The sequence below is a fragment of the Xyrauchen texanus genome, chromosome 21 (assembly GCF_025860055.1).
Source record: "Xyrauchen texanus isolate HMW12.3.18 chromosome 21, RBS_HiC_50CHRs, whole genome shotgun sequence".
Taxonomy (NCBI): Eukaryota; Metazoa; Chordata; class Actinopteri; order Cypriniformes; family Catostomidae; genus Xyrauchen; species Xyrauchen texanus.
This window is the reverse complement of record NC_068296.1, coordinates 11,991,835-12,009,979: the sequence shown is the minus strand read 5'-3', so window position 1 is coordinate 12,009,979 and position 18,145 is coordinate 11,991,835. Positions and strand designations below refer to the sequence as shown.

The 18,145-nt window shown below is 39.6% G+C and overlaps 1 protein-coding gene across 1 annotated transcript in view; it reads left to right on the top strand.

The window, feature by feature from the left end:
- si:cabz01090165.1 (uncharacterized protein LOC100333421 homolog) overlaps window positions 1–18,145 on the top strand; it is a 220,291-nt gene that overhangs the window by 62,538 nt on the left and 139,608 nt on the right. The window lies entirely within an intron of this gene.

Genomic DNA, 18,145 nt, shown 5'->3' with positions numbered 1-18,145 from the left:
TATGTATTTTAAGGATACACAACTTTACTTTAGATGGGTTGTGTTATGACCCAGTCATTAATCATAATACAATTTTACTATGTTGTGAAGAGTCTTGTTTTGTCGTCTGATGTATAACGTTTTTGTGATGTTGCATTGTTTTTTTTTGTGCAGTGTACCATAGTCCCGGGAGATCTCAGACTGGCCCTGAATGCCTCCTGCACTGCTGTTTATAGACTCACTCCAATTTACAGCTCGTACACAGGCTGCCACACTGCAGCCGAGAGTGAACGCTCACACGCTTTATAATGCACATGTGCCCTCCCTGTGATGCATGATTGTGTGATTTAGAGGGAGTGGAAATGTCTGAGAGTTTGTGTGATGAAGCAATGCTCCTCTGTTTGACCTTCATTTTCTCACCGTCTCGCTTCTTACGCTATCCTTTATGAATATTTAATCAAGATTATTATCGAATTTGGTGCTTGGATTGGATGGGATCAATGTAATTGTTGATAAGTGCCAGGTGCGACTGCTAGCATTCATTATTGATTTAGATATTCTCTAGTGTTGTAGATGTTTGGAGAGGTTTGGCCATCTCTTCACTGCTAAATACACAGCTGACAGCCAGATGCAAATGGGCTTGAGACAAATTTGACAGAGAATGGAACCGTAACACATTCACTCTAACACTCTAACTGGGAGGGTTACATTTAAAATATATTCCACTACACATTACAGAATACATGCTGTAAAATGTAATTTGTAAAGTATTCTGATAGATTACTCATCGTCAGTAATGTAATACAAATACTTTGGATTACTTCCACAGCAGTGGCAGATTTTTTCACTTGTTTTTGAAAATAAATGTGAACAATGTAAAAACTAATCTGCCAATATAGTAAAACAAAATACACTTGTTCTTAAAAAGCCTAAATATATTATGCAGTATAGCTACTCATGTACATTTATTTTAAGGATTTATTGGATTATTTTACAGAAAAAAAATACAAAACAATACAATACATCTTGTATAACAGTGTAAATTTGCTGTCCCCTCAAAACAACTCAACAAACAGCCATTAATATCTAAACTGCTGGCAACAAAAGTGAGTACACCCCTAAGTGAAAATGTCCAAATTGGGCCCAAAGTGTCAATATTTTGTGTGCCACCATTATTTTCCAGCACTGCTTTAACCCTCTTGGGCATGGAGTTCACCAGAGCTTCACAGGTTGCCACTGGAGTCCTCTTCCACTCACAACATCACGGAGCTGGTGGACGTTAGATACCTTGTGCTCCTCCACCTTGTGTTTGAGGATGCCCCTCATATGCTCAATAGGGTTTCGGTCTGGAGACATGTTTGGCCAGTCCACCACCTTCACCCTCAGCTTCTTTAGCAAGGCAGTGGTTATCTTAGAGGTGTGTTTGGGGTCATTATCATGCTGGAATACTGCCATGCGGCCCAGTCTCTGAAGGGAGGGGATCATGCTCTGCTTCAGTTTGTCACAGTACATGTTGGCATTCATGGTTCCCTCAATGAACCAGTGGCTTTGGACATTTTCACCCAGGGGTGTACTCACTTTTGTTGCTAGCAGATTAGACATGAATGGCTGTGTGTTGAGTTATTTTGAAGGGACTGCAAATTTACACTGTTATACAAGCTGTAAACTCACTACTTTACATTGTAGCAAAGTGTCATTTATTCAGTGTTGTTACATGAAAAGATATAATCAAAGATTTACAAAAATGTGAGGGGTGTACTCACTTTTTTGAGATACTGTACCTGCATAACCTCTGATGATGCCTTTTAGTCATTTATTTATTTATTTCCTCATAAGCCATGCTGAATGTGAGATTTATGTTTACTATGCACCGCAGAGGATGCTCTCTGTCAAGATCAGAGAGTAGAAGGCGTTTATTATTTTGCCAAGATGAAACAAGATGCAGTTTTGGTGCAAAGAAAGTTGACGCGTCATTTTCCTGGCATCTTTCTTCTCTCTGCTGGTTGTGTAAAGTTTGTGGAGGTGCGTCAGATGGTGCGGGGGACTGTCCTGTCAGCGCCTGATTTCATTCATTCTGCCTGTGCAACAGTGTGTGATGAAAAAAAATGGCAAAATGTGATAAATAGTATAAATATATGAGTTTATGAAAATCGTAATTAATGACAATTATATGTCGACATTTATTGACAGCGTGTAATATAAAGCAGCATAATGTAGTATTTTTGTATAGCTAAAATAGCTGGAAGTGGCTTATGCCGGAAATGGTCCACATTCAAGGTTGATAATGGTGGCGCCCTAGTTTCGCTGTAAAATAAGGTGGATAGATTAAATGGCATCAGAGCCACCTTTTCACTCATGAACAGTATGTCTGCTCATATAAATGTAACACATAATAAGGAAAGTGTTTCTGCACTGTCCAAATGCTCCTCAGCCTGCTTAATTTTAAAGCAGAAATAGACTAAATATAAAATGAAACAAATGACAATAATAATTTATAAATAAATGCAAAGTAATCTCTTAAATTACCAAAATACTTTTTAAAAGTATTAAATGCATTATTGTATTCTGATTATCAACTATATAAATTGTAACTGTAGTGGAATATAATTACTTATATTTTGAATTTTAAATATGTAATCCTGTTACTTGTATTCCGTTACTCCCCAACCCTGCATACAAATATGCTATTTGTGCCCACTATCATTCAACAGAAATCTAAACATTCAAATCCTTAGTATGGGACCAGAAACGTTATGCTTTTTACATTACGGTAATAGAAGACATGTTAAATTTCATATGAATATTATGTTTATTAAAAACCTGTTTACATAAATAAGCCCACTACATGGGAGAATTAAACAAGATTTATCTCTCTTTCCAGAATAAATAAAAAATGTGCTAGATATCTTGTCAGCCCATTTAATTTTTCCCATGAAATGTATTAGTATCTGTACCAACACTGTCAAAAACAACAAAACTAATTATAAAAATAGCAAGAAAGGGCTGATTTGCAATTTACATATTGCAATGAGGAATAATAGTAGCCCTTATGTATATTCTTTCATTATTTGTATCCTAATTAATTCAATTTCTACAGTTTCTACAAAAGAAAAGAATAGAAGAGATAGTATAAATAAATTGCTGTACATATTGTGACATTAACGTGCTAACAGGGGTCAGTGTGTACAGAATAACAGGGATATTTCATATGCTTAACAGATTGTATTTGCAGTTGCAACACTCTGCTAATAAGTGCCAACAATTATGAAGGATTCTTAAACGATGTCACCTTTAATAAGGTCTCGCAGTCACCATGTGTATGTTAAGGGGTGACTAGCCAGAGCTGCAAAGGGAGGAATTGATAAATAAATAAATACATTAATAATTAAAGAATAACAGGAGAGCCTCTGGCATCCAACAGTAACATCCACCTTTGAAAACCACACCCCTGTTTCAGAAGTAGGAACTGATTATCATAAGAGAGGCATCTATTGGTTTGTTTATGTGCATGTTTGTGTTTTAGGGCTGGGTGAAATACAGGATTTAATAAGTCTGATATATTCACAATAATATTGCTGAATTTTCAGTAATCAAGCAAATTTGAGAATATACTTTGTTTTATTTGACCATTCCATTTCCTAAAAGCTGCATCATTCTATTCATTTCCTCAGTTTAAACTTTTCATTTCAATTAATCAATTCTAAGCTTTTATTATATGCTTTGTTTGCATTATCACTTTTAAAAATGCCCACTGAAGTCTTTGTGTGAAATATGTCATATATCAACATATTTAAGTAAACCTATATATAGGTAATTTTTGCTGATTATATTGGTACATGAGAAGAAAATTTATTAAATTCAGTTCTTGTGCTCATTTTAGTGAAAAACAATAAATATACTGTATATATTTTGCTATATCATCAAATATTTGTGGGTATGTGTGCTTGACCAGTAAATTCTGAAGCATAAAAGCGAATAGCTATCACACTGTAAAGAAAGCCAGCACAGTGGGACCATCAGGGTGCAGAGCCCTGAGGCGAGAAGCTCCTCTTGGGTGATTGCGTGTTTCTTCAGCCGATTTCAAAGAGGGGAGCCCTGAATGAGGGTCATGTTGTTCAGTTATCGGTCTGAAAAATATCTGAGGAGATTTTATCTTCTCAGAATGTCATTGACAGAGCAAGCGCTCTTGTATTATCAGATCTTTAACATGTTGAGGACTCTCTAACTGTTTGGCTGCTCTTGAGATTCATGATGAATTATGTGATACTTTACTGTTACTCTGAATGTCATAGGTCAAAAGTAATTGTGCTTTTATGACTCTGATATAACTAGCAGTCTCAGAGAGTGATTTGTTCATTTTGTCATGGCCAACTCATCAAAATGTATACTTTGTGATTCGTTTGACACGTATCATCCGCATAGGCTTTGTACAGTAAACGTCATGGTTACTAACATAACCTCCATTCCCTGATGGAGGAAACGAGATATTGTGTCGATGAAGTGACACTAGGGGTTGCTCCAGGGAGCCCCAGACATCTCTAATCTTTGAGAGAAGGCTAATGAAAATTGGGATAACCAATGGGATAACCATCGCATGTGGAGCACCTACCCCAGTACAGGGCCTAATTGACACACATACTGGGCCAGCCGCGGGTTTCTCTGAAAACTCACCAGCAACAGGGCTAAGGAGGAAGGACATCCAGGGTCCATACTTTTGTAAACACGACTGGTAGATGGAGTGCACGTCTTTGCCTCAAGGGAGGGGAAAGGCGCTATACGCAAACGGTACACCCGGCCAGCTCTCAAGAGACATACCTGTTTGAACCTGAAAACACATGGGACTAAACCAGCTTAACCTGGAGGTTGTAGAACCTCGCAAAGGTGTTAGGTGTTGCCCAGCCCGCTGCTCTACAAATGTCAGCTAGAGACGTGCTGTTGGTCAGAGACCAGGAGGCCGCAACACCCCTGGTAGAATGGGCATGCAACCCTCCAAGGGGCTGCACGTACTGCGTGTGATATACCATAGCAATTTTGTTAATGACCCAGTGGGCGATCCTCTGTTTGGAGACAGCGCTTCCTTTCCGCTGTCCACCAAAGTGGACAAAGAGCTGCTCAGAGCTTCTAAAGCTCTGCCTGCGATCCAAGTAGATGCGCAAAGCACGCAACGGACACAGCAATGCCAAGGCTGGGTCTGCCTCCTCCTGGGGCAGATTGTGGACTGAGACAAGCCAGCGGTTCCATCGCAGAACTCGCTGGGGCAAACGAGCGTGCTGGGGAATGGGATGTCCTTGGGGGTTTTCTCAGCGGAGCGGCTCCCATTGAAATTCCCAAATCGCTCCCAGTGCTAACCGACATGGCCTCGAACCCGTAGGTAGAAGGACCATGGCGGAGAGCTGCTGGCTTTCTCTTGCTCTCGCAGCGAGAACATGACCCGTCCACAAACGCAGTCAAACGTGGGCAGCACCCTACACCTGAAGCAGCGATAGTGGCTGTGTGAAGCGGCGAGGTAATGATCCCAACCAGGAAATATACACAAACGGAAAAGGCATCTTTAAAAAGACACTCTCCGTGAGTGCCAATCTTTTAGAAGGGAAATATACTCTTTTAGGCTGCTGAAGCACCCAGGGGCATTCTCTGCACTCTACCGGTGCAAGAGGGAGAGAAGCCGCTGTAATGCGCTGTCAATTCAACAGCTTCACTGGACTCAGAGATGAATGGATCGGCAGAATAATACAACCGCTCGGCTCCGAAGAAGAATTCTGAATGATTTGTTGCATTCCAGCTCCTTATATGCCCGTATGTCTGGGGGAGTGGCTTGCAAATTCCACTCGCCAATTTTCTTTGGCCTTTTCTCAAAGATCAGAGATATCTGGGGCTCCCAGGAGCTACAAAACATTGAGTGAGTGACAAAAGGGGTACAGAAATTATTAGTTCACCTCCCAAGTCTTTGGGTATGAGTCTTTCTTTCAGTTGACATGTGACAGCTGATTTGTATTGGAAACAGAAATTAGTTATACTTCCAACCTTCCTTAAAATACAAGGGGTTTGTTAGGTTTTATTTTTGCCCTTATTTCAGCTCTCATCACTGGACTTACTGTTCCTGTTGCTGACGCTCCACAAGTGTTTGTAGCCTGCTAGCTTTCTTAGCATTGCTTATCTATCTGTTTTCAGCATTTAATCCTTAACATCTGCCATTTTTCAGTGCACATTCTGTTCCCCCCCGCATTTTTCTCTTATCGCGATTCAACTGCATGCATTTTACAGTACACACCCGTATTGTGAGCCTGGTTTCTCCCAAGATTATTTTTCTCAATTAACCGACATCTTATGGAGTTTTGTGTTCCTTGCCACAGTTGCCTTCGGCTTGCTCACTATGCTCACTGGGTTTGTAAATACAATTATTATTTAATTACATCTTTTTAAATGCAATTCACAATTGTATATTATCAAACTACACAATGATGACTCTAAGAAATTATAGAAATTAGAGTTTAATTTTCTGTTAATGCATGGTTTTCTGTAAAGCTGCTTTGAAAAGATGTGTGTAGTGAAAGGTGCTATACAAATAAAAATTACTTGACTTAACCCTTACAGTTAGACGAAGAGTTTCTGGTCTCAAATTTTAGTTTCTTTATTTCTTGCAATTTAGCCAATAACTTTGTGAATATTTCTGTCATGATGGTTCTTTTCCATAACATTGAATCTGGTAGCAAGTTAGTTAATGCTTTAAACATATCTGTTTGAGGGGTAAATTCACATTCATAAAGCAAGATGTCTTAAATTCAAGCCTATCCTAAACTGTTTATAATTGATTTACAAGTAATATGAAGATACACCACATTAATTAATTGATTATTGAATTGATTTTGAATAAAATGTAATTTACTTTTCCTTCATGATGCATCCCCTTGTCGCATGATTTATGTCCTTATGTCCTTGGTGGGAGCTGTATACCTAAATCAAGTATGCCTCACAGAATTTCCCTTTCAATTTACTGATAGTCAATAAAGACCATTTTATTTTAAATCCACACTTGGCAGAAAATATATTGTAAACACTTTATTAAATACATGAAAATAATTAATCATGACAGTTCAGATTAAAATGTAATGTATTATCCACTGACATTAATTAATCACAATACAAACTGCAACACACTGAATTGTATGCTGTAAAGAGAAGACAGTAATGAAAGGCCAGGAGCCTAATTCTCACTCATTAACAAATTGTTTGTCATCTTTGCTGAGCCTAGTAGTGGTCACGTGACAAATGAATACATATTTGTTCATTTTGCTGAATGAGATTCAATGATCCAAGTGAGTAAAATAATCAGATCCCGTGAAGTGGGCAGCCTCAGTTGGAAGACAACATTACATTTCCGCTGTCCACCAAAGCAGACAAGAGCCAAGAACATCTAGAGCTCTGTGTGTGGTCCAAATAGATATGCAAAGCAAGTACTGGACACAGCAATGAAGGCTGGGTCTGCCTCCTCCCAGGGCAGCTTGCTTGCAGGTTCACAACCTGGTCCCTAAAGGGGGTCGTAGGAACCTTGGGCACATAGCCCGGTCACGGTCGTGAAGAGTATCTTCCGGACCGAGCTCCAGGCAAGTGTCGCTGACAGAGAACGCTTGCAGGTTCCCAACCCTCTTGATGGAAGCTAGCGCAATCAGGAGGGCTGTCTTCAAGGAGATGGTCTTGAGCTCAACTGAGTCAAGCGGCTCAAAGATGGGTCAGCGCCAGCCCGCCGGGGCTGGGCAGTTGCGGATCCTGAGGCAAAGTAACTGTGTCCGGGGAACCGGGACTGTGGTTTTTGGTGCTGGGATGGCGTGAGAACAGAGCGCAACGGCAAGATGACCCAGGAAGTGAGGAAATAGGATTTTCCTGCTGGCCCTCCACCGGGGGACAGAGTGGTCTTGGTACCAGCTCCGGAGCGAACGTCTGACTCCCTGGGTCTTCCATCTCAGGAAGGTGCTCGAGGTGCTTGACGCTGTGGCTGAGAGCTGTGCCCGGGTTGAGGAGGAGCTGCCTGTTGCTTGGATGCAGGGGACACCCTCGGCGGGCAGATGGGTCGCAGAAGCGATCTGCGGACCTCCGTGTTCCCGTAGGCCATCCCACCGTTAAGGGTAGTGAGAGCGGACGAGCGGATCTGGGTAGTAAAATCTGCCCTCCACGACCTTGTCAGCTCGTCATGCACTCCGAGAAGAAAGGAACCGGGGACACAGTTTTTCTTGATTGTTGGCAGATATGATGTTCCAAGCTTCTTGGAGAATTTGCCACAGTTCTTCTATGTCTCAATTGCTTCTGTCTTTTTATGTAATCTCAGACTGACACAATGTTCAAGTCATGTGAAACATTTCAAATCCATGTAGTGTTAATGACACAGCCACCCAATTATGTAGTGGACCTCACATAAGACACCAAAGTACAGTATGTGGTGATTTTTGGTCACATGTAAATGTGTGTATGAATGTCAGATGGCCCCTGTTGTAAACTAATAAAGTGAATACCTTAGAGTGTAGTGTGTACTGTAGAGAGGAGGGTGGGCGTAATTCTCTCTCACTCGACCTGTCGTCACCGGCCGCCTTTATCCCTCACGCATCCCATCAGGTTAATTGGGGACCAGACACGTGTCGTTCCAGCCCGGCCCCGCACTCATTCGCTCTACAACCATCTTTCTGGTTAACCAAATAACTCAAATATTATTTGTTTATATGTTATACATATGCTATGCAATTTAAAGGACATTAGATAATCAGAAGCTGGTTATATACACTACTGCCAAGGAAGGAAGTTTGTATGTAATATTTACAGACCTCTCGTTCGAGTGATAACCTTGGTGATAGCGACATCTTCCAATGATTATGTTGGGTGTGCTCACTGTGCTGCAGTGAGAAAGGAGTTGGAATCCTTTTAAACAGCCTTGAACATGAAATGCAGAGGAATACTGACCTCCTGAAGCACAGAGAGGGTCCTTACTATCTGTAAAAAATACAGATGAAGCTCTCATGTCGACGCAGGAGTTCCTTTATCTAGAACATTTGGATACAGGAAATTTGAAGAGAAGGTTTGCCCATGAGATTTTAACTATTCTGCTGGTTGTGTCTGTTATAGTCACACTGGAATGGCGACTCAGAACAGGGTTGTCACTATTGTCTCCTTTCTCTCTGGACTGAAGACCCAGAATGTTGGAGTGGTCTGGGGTATGTTTCATGTGAACTCTTATACAGTTTGCTTCTGATATGAATGCAATTGTACCAAATTGTGGAAGTGAACCGCAATTGATGACATATAATTCACGTCTTTGCATGCTCCTGATCACAGTGATAATGATACATTATTTTATCATGCCTGTTTGTCTCAAAATAAGTCACCTTAATGATGGAGTAAGTGATTCCTGAGAAAGGCTGTTTATATTTGAACTCAACAGCCAAAAAAACACACCCCTCCCTTTAGTACTTCTTCAGAAGCACTACCCCCCAAATTCATGCACGCACATTGCCAAAGCAACAACACTAACAACTGCGCATGCTTTGAAAATGTTGAACGGACAAATACCATGGTATAGAGCTAACAATAACACAGCAAGTAATGTAAATAACGTTAGCAAGGTAGTTGGTTAGCAAACTGTTTGTACAGTTGCTGTTGCAAAGATAATATGCAGAGAGTTTAAGATGGTTTCCCAGATCCAGCACACCAACTCCAGACTGCAACACTCACAACTATCCTGCTACTATAGCTAACATCACAACAACAGCATATCTTGGTTTTGGGAAACATGGCAAATCTAATGTTGGATTAACCAGATTTTTTTAAGCACACACAGAACGGACAGCTAGTGGACCTTGAAGAGATATTCAAGTGTATTGGATGAAAATGTCTAAATCCTCCTTTAAGAGAGCAGCTCACATTCTTTCCATCTCTTGCAATGCATCCACAGGCTTTAGGCAGACAAACAGCTAAATTCATCACATCATTGAATATTCAGTGCATCTGTGGCAGACAAATGTAAGAGTACTTCTATGCATGTAACGTTTTAGTGGTTAATCCAAAGAGATGAATACATTAAAAACACATTGAATCTAACGTTTTCTTGAGTTGTTACCTATTTACAGTGGTAAACAACTGCCGCTTGTACTCACATTGATGTTCAGTTCAGACACCAACTAATATGATGTGAACAGAGACCAGTAGGGGCAGGAAACTAACTCGGGTTAGGTTCAAGCAATCGAACCAAGTGTGAAAGACCCTAATGCTAAGGAGAACTATATTTCCTCATGTGCAAAAGTGATGAAAAGTTGTAGTTCCTATTAAAAGTACCTAAAACAGGCTTTAGTTCCTGCAGTGTGAAGGGGCCTTTTGTCTCCTGAAAAGGTTGCTGGGTGTTTAGACCTGATGCATCAGAAACCTGATTACATCAACAAGTTTCATCTCCTGTGGTGTATGAAAAGGATTTGAAATGCCTTTGTCTGTTTGCTGTATGCTACACCTATTACCTATGAGGTGTGAAATTGTTTCAGCCTGCATGTTGTTGTCTGGGTGATTGTAAAAGTTTGTTTTATGTGAAGTGTGAGATTTCTTTGCAATTAATGTCAACAAATCGAATTGCAAAATAATGACTGTTTATAATGGTTTATAGTGAGTATCATAAACTTTCTAGAGGATTATGTATTTTTGGATATGTGAAAGCTGTTCATTTCTGAAATACTGACAAGCAGGTGAGATTCCTTCCATGTGTTTTAGAACAGCTTGTGCAGAATACATAATAAAATCATTTGGAAGGATCCAAAAAGCAAAATAGCAGGTGACAGAAAAGTGTCACAGATGTCGTAGCAGACAGAGGCAGAACAGATGAAGAGTGTGCATTTTTTTCAACTGTTACAACAGTTGACACTTAAACTGCCTTTTAAAAGCAATAGTTAGAGCAGAAGAATAGAAATTGTGCTTTCAAGGAAAACCAATTCAACTTTTACTCTTTCTGTCTCTTTCTCTTTCTCTGCTGTTCCTCCCAAAATGGGATGTCGACTTTCTAGCGAAATGGGAAAAAAATGCTGTTTGTCTATTCAACCAATGGCACCAGCTGAAATCGTTACCAGACAGACACTCCCTGTGAATCAGTGAGCATCCCATCTATATCTTACACTAAAACACAATCAGGCCTGACAAGCCTAAGCAGGTGAAAGCATTTTTCACGCTCTTTCTCTTACTGAAAAACTTTTATGCAGAGTGCACACACTCACACATTCAAATGTAAGCCACTCTAATTCTATTTTAGGATGTCAATTACTGTAACTAAGAATCTTTGACACTATGTATATCTATTCTAACTGCTCATCTCATTTCCATTGGATAAATATGTATCTGTAATATTATATGAACTGCATCTAAGACAAGCCATTCTGCATTTATCAGTGGTGTTTTTCAGAAGTGGAAATACATTGTGCTGGTGCAACATTCTGTCGACACAATGGGGAATAATTTTATGAGTGACATTGAGCACTGGCATGAGTGAGTCTGGTGGAGAGAGAGAGAAAGAGAGAGAGAGAGAGAGGAAGATTGAGTGCAGATAATTTGATGGTTGAGAGTTTGATGGTGTCATGTCAGTGTTTTTCAGTACTGTCTGAAATATGTATTGCATTAGTGATGGTCTGATCCTTGTTTATAACTGAGCCTAGTCAATGTCATTTAGAGTGTATGCCATAACAGTGTGATTTAAATGGCTTGTTAAATTACAATTTGATTTGATTGACTACAGACTTTCAGGACCTAAAATAAATTTTGGAGACCAAATACATAGACACTAGGGCTCTGCCTGATCATTACAAATATGGCTTTACTATAGTCTCTGCTCTTACAGTTAAAGAAGTGAACTTAGCCCCTTTCTATTGATAGAGACAAAAGTGAAGACATAGTATATTATTGGGGAGAGAGAGGTGTAATTGTATTAGCACACTTCTCATAATTAATTATTTATAAAATAAATGTAAACAAAACTTTACATATATTAACACAACTCTGACTTCCTTACCAATTTATTTTAATTCCCTCACACTCATGCAATTGTTTCATACTCAACAGATTCCTACAAAATAATCAGTTCACACAGAGACCATGGTCTTCTTTAGTATTCACTAGGTTTATCACAAGAGCAGAAAACAGCAAAGGAAACTATGCCACAATGTGAATGTTTTTTATGCTACTAGTTTCAAGTATATAGTTAGAATAAATGACTGTACCAAGGAGAGGGACATAGTTTCACTAATAATTTGTTTATTTTGAACAAGGCAATACATCGTTTAAATTATTTTGGTGTTATTGGAATACATAGCACTTTGATGTATGCTAATTATTGCATTTTAATTAGTTAACACCTAATTTCCTTATCAATGTGTCGATTGTGATGACGTTATTAGACACAAATTTTACTGTATTCACCTGTAGTGTCTCCATTAAGTACAGTACATTAGCCTGTATGGCCATGATATATTGCCTTAGCTAAACTTTAGCTAACTTATTACATTAGCTAGTAGCTCATGAGTCATGCATGTTGGCAAGACACATGTTAACTATATTTGTCTTTTGGGTTTTGGCTAGTTAGATGTAAAGTCGAGGCACTGGTAGCTTAGTCTTTTGTTCATCACCACTCACCTCCACACAAGCCAAGATTGGAGCTGGGAGGGGCTGCTGCCTGACTCGCTGCCTATCTGTGTGTCTGCAGTGCCGATGTGTGCTGCACTGCTGAGTGGATATGCGGAGGGAGAGGGAGAGGGAGAGGGAGGGAATAGGAACTCGACAAAGTCTCATCTCCCTACCTGATATTTTTATTTTACCTGATTCATTTATAATAAAAATTGATGTCCATGTGTGCACGTGCCTGCTTCTGAATATGTTTGAAATTGACCAGTTGGAGGAGATAATGAAGGAATAGCGGCCAACAAGTGCCTAGCATAAATGGAATCTCCTTTAAAGGGGTCATGACATGGGTTTTTTTTATTGTATTATTATGTTCCCTTAGGTGCAATTATAGTATTAATATATTTTTTTTTTAAGAAAAACTTTTAAAATCTAGTGATTTATGACCTTTTCCCACCCTGTTTCTCATCCTCTGATTCAAACAGTCTGTTTTGGGGGCGTTTTCCATTTAAGACTTCAGTGTTAACGCCCACTGTTATGATTGGCTAACGTCAGTGCCTATGTATCAATTATTGACGCCCCCAGCCAGAACAATATGCACGTAAACTAAGTAAAAACACTGTGATTATTCATAATGAATGAAATTGCGCTTTAAAAAGTAGTTTAAAGTTTAAAATAGATTACTTACAGTTTGCGTCGTCGTTGTTCCCAGAATAGTCGGCACGGACTTATCTTTGAGCAACAGTTTTCTGGCAAAGCCAGCATCATATTGAGATTTGTTCTCAAAACAGTCATCCTTAAAATGTACAGAACAAACGCTTAAGTTAACACTGCCGTGACTGGAACGTCCGCAAAAAATAAACTGCATCCATTTTTCCCTGGCGTCTGGATCTTTCGGCAGCTTATTCAGAGGTTTTGTTTGACCACAGCCAGGAACAGCACATCTGTGTGGCATCGTAATTTTCCTGTGCACAAGTAGTCTCTGTCAGAGCTCGCTGTCCATCGACTGAACACTTGTGAGGCGCACGGCGATACGAAATGAGCGTAGTTGTCTTGCGCTTAAATCGTAGTTATCTTGCGCTGGAGGCGGTCATATGCAAACGCTGTTACGTCACTTCTAACCGACACGTCACTTCTAACCATGAATCCAGAACGAGCTGTATTTTGAGCTTGATTAAATAAATGATTCGTTTAGAATGGGGAGGACGTCTTAAAATATTAAACTTGCAGGACGTTTTAATGATACAAAGACCTCTTATATACCAAAAGATCAAGGCAAATTTGGTTTCTCATGTCATGACCCCTTTAATACTTCAAATGTGTGAGCTCCAGTTTTTGGGTGTAATGTAAGTGATGTATTACAGTCAACAGGAATGTATATTTTATTAACTCGACACCCTAATACAAATCCCAACTCTAAACCGAACCATAAGAGGAGTAGCCTACAAACGTAATTTTTTAGCAAAAATGCAACCTCAGAATCGTGCTCTCTATTGTCTATGTGAACAGATTTACTTCCTGGTTCCCATCAGAGCAGAACCCATGTCTCTGAGGTTGATCAGTAGCATTAGAGGGAAATGTGGTCATGCTTAAGTTGATGTAAAAATGTATATGAACGTTAATGATTTCCCATATGATCATGTTGGATATCCAGTTCAACAGCACTCCTGCTCATGTGATATTTATTTGAAACCTTACACCAGTTCTAAGACAAAGAGGTCAATATAGAGTAACCTTAATGATTAGACATAATATTTTTTCATTTTTTGCTCTGCTAACGAAAATAGTTCCAAACAAAGCCAATAGAGGATAAGCCGTGTTTTGTCAGCACAAACCAACAGCCTGTCTGGAATGACACAAAATCAGACAATCAGAATATTACAAACAGTGAAGTGTCATATTACAAATCACCACTCTTGGAAAAGAAATTATTTAAAGTCGAAGTTGAGCTCTGGAGCTGGGAAATAGACTGAAACATTTGTATAAGATAGTTTTGATTTCTTTCTTTTTTTTGTATCATTACATAATTCTCATACTTCCATTCATGTCACACAATCACACAATCATTCTAAATACTGAGTAGGTGTGTCCAAAATTTTGATTAATAGTTTAGGCAATATACATGCATACCTGGGCAGAAATATAAAAATATACTTTGATGAATATTTCATAACTGCCTGACAATCCTGCCGTTGCAATATTAACACAAAACATATGGACAACAGAGATCAGAGCCTCTCTGTCTCCTAGCAGCAGCCTCTGCAGGGGAGTGTGATACTGTCTTTAAGAGGTTCTCTCTCTCTCTCTCTCTCTGCTACCTGCTCTTTCAAAGTAATTGGTCCATAACCCCTCTTTTCACACTCATCCCATGCATAGCTGGTGAGCAGACAACATACAACCCCCCTCTCACACACACATACCCATACTCTAAAAACATCCTCTCACAAAAAATAGGACCAGTAGCATCTCAAAAAGCGTCATTCCAGTGAGGATTTTCAGTGTTAGTCTCCAACACACTGGATGTGATGGAATGAGAGCCAAGCTGCTCTGTCTCTCTAGCCATATTCTGTTTACTCTCACTCCCTCTCTCGCATTTTCTCGCAGTTTGCCACTCTCTCTCCATCATTTTCATTCTTACACCCCCTTTTTCTCTCCTCTCCTCTGTCTTCCACTCTCCCGATTTAGCTAACATTCTGTCTCCTATGCATCACCGTTCTCACACAATTTTCTCTCTCTTTCTCTCTTTACCTTTAGACGCACATTAATGTCTTCTTGCTTGCCAAGGTCATGCAGGAGGAGGTTAGAATGGAGTGAGTGTTGTTGGCGCCCTGGCCTGGATGGTCAAATTGTATAAGGGCTGTTCGGCTAATTGGCTGCAGTCAGCACAGTTACGAGAATTGATTAAACTTGCGACTCCAGGCCTCGCTCCCACGTATCAGGGAACATGATGCGGAATGTACACCACCCCCCCACCCCCGTATTCTTTAATAGCACTTTCTCATTTCCTCTACAACAAGGACATTCACAGTAATAACTGTCTGAATGTGTCATGTTTGATACACGTAAAATAAATGCTAGAAGGGTCAATGGAGCTATTTGAGCCATCCTGCAATACGACTTTTATGTTCAACATGAAGGACAACTTCTTGCACAGTACAGAATTATAAAGCTCCGTCAAATGTGGGTCCATCCCTTCCTGAAAACAAAATCTGGTTATTCCAGTTCAAGCTGCATTCTTGGAGCATGGTCAACTAGCTCAACTGGGTCAACTGGTGCTACTCCAACTATTAATTTTATTCCCTTTCTCACAAATCATGAGTAAAATGGCAGATTATCAGTTCAAAAACACTTACTTTTTGCCCCGTTCCTCACAAAATGCTACTGTATCTTATGACACCTAAACACTTGTACTATTGTGCATGACTTGCAGTACATAATCAACTACATTTACAAGCTTGTTCATATTTGCTCGAATTGAGCATTTGCTCAACTGATAGAACTAGGCATTTGCTGTGCATATGTGGATGTGGATGCTTCAGCAATTTAATTTTTCATCTTACATTTGCTTTTTATGCTACTATCGGTTAGGTTAAAGGTTGAGGTTTGTGAGATAGGTTTGCTTGATTCAAAACTTGAAACAGCATCAAGCTAAAAACCTCATCTGTTTGTGTGAACATTTAACTAAAGGTTATTGGCTATTTAAAAAAAGGAACAAGCCTGTCAATATGTCCCACACCAACTGTTTTATTTGGAAATATGTCAACATAGAAAAGAAAACTGCTTACCAAGCCATTCAATGAGGTGTTTAAGTAAGCTAATAATCAGTATTGGCAGATCCTGGCATAGGCAATATAGGCAGCCGCCTAGGGCGGCAACGCTCTCTGGGGCGGCAAGACAGGGTAGCTGATCGGCCACCCCCTCTCAGAGCTTACAAGATTGTTATGGGAAAAGGTGCCGCAAATTGAGCCACTTCCACCTCCGCAGAGAGCTCGCAAGATCGCAATGGGGGAAAGGTTGTTCATGAGATTTCCTGACAGGCTACTGGGCCTTAAAGAAGATAACTTGGCCTTATATATATATATATATATATATATATATATATATATATATATATATATATATAGTTCATTTCTATATTCATTGTCTAGTTATTTTTATTTAAAGGGATAGTGAAAATGATTGTGAAAATTCTCTCATCATTTACTCACCCTCATTCCATTTCAGAAACATGGCTTTATTTCTTTTGCAGAATACAAATTCATATTTTTAGAAGAATATTTCAGCTCTGTAGGTCCATAAAATGCATGTGAATGTTGGCCAGAACTTTGAAGCTCCAAATAGCACATAAAGGCAGCATAAAAGTAATCCATAAGACTCCAGTGGTTAAATCTATAACTTCAGAAGCGACATGATAGATGTAGGTGACAAACAGATCAATATTTAAGTCCCTTTTTACTCTAAATCTCCACTTACACTTTCAGACGTGAAAGTGAAACTAAACAGGCATCAAATGTGACTTTCAGATGTGAAAGTGGAGATTTAGAGTATAAAAAGGACTTAAATATTGATCTGTTGTTGTTGTTAAGGGAGGCGTCATGTCGGATCTCGCCTAGGACACCAAGTAAGCTAAAACTGCCACTGAGTATTGATCATATAGAAAACTCTAAAAACCAGCTACCATCAGAAGCTAGTTCTAGCTGGATTTTCCAGCAGGGTCTCTCTCAGAAAGGGAAGTGCTGGGCTATGGCAGTCATGCTTATTGGAATGAAAAGTGAACAGTGTTTGGCTGCTGATAAAAGATTGATTGAACTCCTGTCTATAAAGGCGAACACTCTCGCTCTTATTTTTTTTTTGGAGGTCATTGATAACAACAGACAACATGACTGGATGGGCACATGATTACAGACATTATGCCCCTGGCACTAGTTTGGTAGTCGAGACCAAATAACAACGGTAAAGGATGAAAATAAATGGTTGCATCAGTTAAACACATCATATGTTATTATTCATTCCAAGAATGTAGATATTGTTGTTTTTGTTTTGCGATAGCCCACATTCATTCCAGCAAACACTTAGCATGCATTAAATGTTTTCATAGTGACATAGTTCATAGCTCATAGTCTGTAAATTGACCCTGACAACCAAAGCAGTTTTTTTGACCCTGAACCTTTTTTCACCCTTTTCCGATTTATCTATCCATCAGTCTGCTTAACTCCCTTTCTCTCTCTCTCTCTCTCTCTCTCTCTCTCTCTCTCTGAATCCCCAGACTCTGTGTGTGATTGCAGAAGGCTGCTTTTATAGAGTGCAGGTCATACTGTGAAATTCTCTGTCTGAGGCATCTCAACATTTGATGCACATTGTTTGTCCTCAGGCCTCACCCATCATCTTTTTGACAGTGATAAAATGTTCTTTGAACATAAAGGCTCTAAAGTCGAGGAAGTGCATTTTTGGCTACACCGTAATGAAATAGAAATCCGCTCTACCTCTCCCTCCCTCTCATTGCTGCTCAGATGTTCTTTTTGATAACTTAAAATTA